Source organism: Lycium barbarum, chromosome 4 (genome assembly GCF_019175385.1).
Source record: "Lycium barbarum isolate Lr01 chromosome 4, ASM1917538v2, whole genome shotgun sequence".
Lineage (NCBI taxonomy): Eukaryota > Viridiplantae > Streptophyta > Magnoliopsida > Solanales > Solanaceae > Lycium > Lycium barbarum.
This window is the reverse complement of record NC_083340.1, coordinates 37,645,603-37,648,657: the sequence shown is the minus strand read 5'-3', so window position 1 is coordinate 37,648,657 and position 3,055 is coordinate 37,645,603. Positions and strand designations below refer to the sequence as shown.

Below are 3,055 nucleotides of genomic sequence, written 5' to 3'. Positions count from 1 at the left end.
ACTGTGAAAATTGACTCATCTCTATACGAGCTGTTGAAACTTGAGGGATACTTTCGGAACTCTACCAAGAATGACCCTCAACGACATTTGCAGAATTTCGTGGATGTGTGTGCTAATCACATCCAGAACAATGTTCCACAAGATGCTATTCGGTTGAGGTTATTCAAATATTCCTTAGCTGGAGGGGCAAGAACATGGTTCGAGAAGCTGCCCCGAAATTCGATTACTTCATGGGCAGAGATAGTAGCTGCTTTTCTCACAAAGTGGTACCCCCCTAGCAAGAAGGCTGAGATTCGTGACAGGATATATGAATTCAAACAGCGACTAGGGGAACAACTATATGAAGCCTGGGAGAGATTCAAGGAGTATTTGCAGAAGAGCCCGAATCATGGTTTTTCGGAACATATATTGATGGAGAAGTTCTACCGAGGGTTAGATCCAGTGACACAGTCAGGAGCTAACAATGCAGCTGATGGTTGTTTTATGAACAAGACCTTTCAACGAGTGACCACCATACTTAACAAGCTGACAACTCATAATCAGGCTTGGCACTCAAACAATGCTGATGTGGTTCCGTATGGTAGTGCTATGATCTAGAATATAATCAAGGAGAATTAAGATACTCAGCAAACATTGGCAGAACTTGCAACAAATATTTCCTTGCTGACGAAGAAGTTTGATGAATCTCAAATCAAGAAGGTAAATGTTTGTGAGGATGATACAGTTTTGCCAAAAGGGATGTACCATGCTCAAGATAGTCTGTTCCTTGATGGGCCACCTATGCAGGTTGAAGATACTAATTATGTTAATAACTCTCAAGGGGGTTATCAAAGACAGAATTACTAAGGTGGCTATCAGAATCAGAATCAATGGAGACCTCAGCAAGGTCAAGGTGCCTACAACAACTCTGGGAACTACAATAATAATTATGGTGTTGCGAACCAAGGGAGCTACAACAACAACAATTTTGGGAACAAGAGTTCCAATCCTTATATACCACCGAAAGGGCAGTCAACAGAGCAGGGTAGTTCGAAAGTTGAAGGAATGCTTGAGAAGATTCTGGCCAATCAATCTAAGTCTGAAAGGACTTTATCTGGGCTGACAGAAATAGTGGGTTCCCATACAGCGGCTATTCAGAAGCTTGAGTCGCAGATGAGGGATATTTCTAGAGAGCAGCACCCTCCGAAAAAGGGAGGACTTCTAAGTGACACTATTCTAAATCCCAAGAATGGGGGAGGCGGTGTAGACCGTGTGTTTGCCATCACTACTAGAAGTGGTAAAACAATATAGGGGGCTGCTGAGAAGGTGATTGATCTTGAGCCGATAGATGAAGAGGATGAGGTGCAGTCTGAAGCACCCATTATTGCTGATGAGATTCCTACTGACAAGAAGGTTGCTGATATTCCAGAGATGGTGATGGAAACTGATAACACAAGCAAGCAGGCTGTAAAAGGGGCTCTCCGCCCTTTGACGCAACTTTTCAAATCTAAACCTCCTTTTCCTCAGAGGTTGGTAAAGAAGAAGGAAGATGCTAAGTTTGAGAAGTTTTATGATCAGCTGAAGCAGTTATCTCTGAATTTTCCCTTCTTGGAAGCTGTCAAGGAGATGCCCGGTTTTGCGAAATATTTGAAGGATCTGCTGACCAAGAAGAAAACGGTGCAGCATGAAACCGTGAGTTTGACTCACACTGTGAGTTCCATCATTTCAACTACAACTGTGCAGAAAAAGGGAGATCCTGGGGCGTTCACCATTCCTTGTTCTATTGGGCACCATGATTTTGCTCGTGCTTTGTGTGATAATGGGGCGAGTATAAATTTAATTCCCCTTGCTATATATAAATAATCAGGTTTGGGGATGCCAAGGCCGGCTACAATGAGATTACAGATGGCTGATAGGTTTATCAAAAGACCTGTTGGGGTGGTTGATGATGTAATTGTGTGGGTTGGTGATTTTATGTTACCCGCTGATTTTGTGATTCTTGACTGTGCTGTTGATCGGGACATTCCTATCATTTTGGGGAGACCTTTCCTTGCTACAGGGAGGGCTCTGATAGATTCGGAGAAAAATGAAATCAAGTTCCGAGTCAACAATGAAGAAGTGACTTTTCAGGCTAGCAAAGGGATGAAGTTACCAAGTGCTTACGAGAGTATTTGGGTAATTGATTCATTCGATGTTGTTGATGAAACAATGGAGTTCAAGATGGAAGAAGAGAGTTTGGGTGAGGCTTTAGCTGGTATTCTTATGAATTTCGATGCTGAAGACATGGAAGGCTATGTGGAGACAGTTAATTCACTTGTTGGGTTGGGCTCATATACATACCACCCAAAGAAGCTGAATCTTGATCTGGAAAATAGAACAACTCCTCCAGCAAAGCCTTCGATCATTGAGCCACCTAAGCTGGAGCTCAAGCAACTCCCATAACATCTGAGATATGAGTTTCTTGGTCCAGACAATACATTACCGGTGATTGTTTCAGCCCTATTGACTGAGGAGCAGATTTTGCAGCTTTTGGAGGTGTTGAGGGAGTATAGGCGTGCTATTGGTTGGACCATAGCAGACATTCGAGGTATTTCATCTGGGATCTGTGAGCACAAAATTCAGTTGGAGGAGGGTAGCAAACCGAGTGTAGAGCATCAGAGGCGACTAAAAGAGAATATGCAAGAGGTCGTCAAGAAAGAGATCATCAAATGGCTGGATGCAGGCGTGGTTTACCCGATTACTGATAGTAAATGGGTGAGCCCAGTCCAATGTGTTCCTAAGAAGGGCGGCATCACTGTTGTGCCGAATGCAAAGAATGAGTTGATCCCGATCAGAACTGTCACCGGATGGAGAGTTTGCATGGATTATCGCAAGCTCAACACAGCCACTTGCAAGGACCATTTTCCTATGCCTTTCATTGATCAGATGCTTGATAGGCTAGCAGGGCGTTCCTACTATTGCTTCCTTGATGGTTATTCGTGTTACAATCAAATCAACATTGCCTTGGAGGATCAGGAGACGACCACTTTTACTTGTCCTTATGGGACATTTGCATTTAGCCGGATGCCTTTTGGTT

General features: G+C 43.4%; 1 non-coding gene across 1 annotated transcript; it reads right to left on the bottom strand.

Annotated features, from left to right (window-relative positions):
• Nucleotides 1–289: 289 nt before the first annotated feature.
• LOC132638919 (small nucleolar RNA R71) lies at nt 290–395 on the bottom strand. The gene has a single exon (XR_009581976.1). It is a non-coding gene; the product is annotated as a small nucleolar RNA R71 (small nucleolar RNA).
• Between the last annotated feature and the right edge of the window lie 2,660 nt (nt 396–3,055).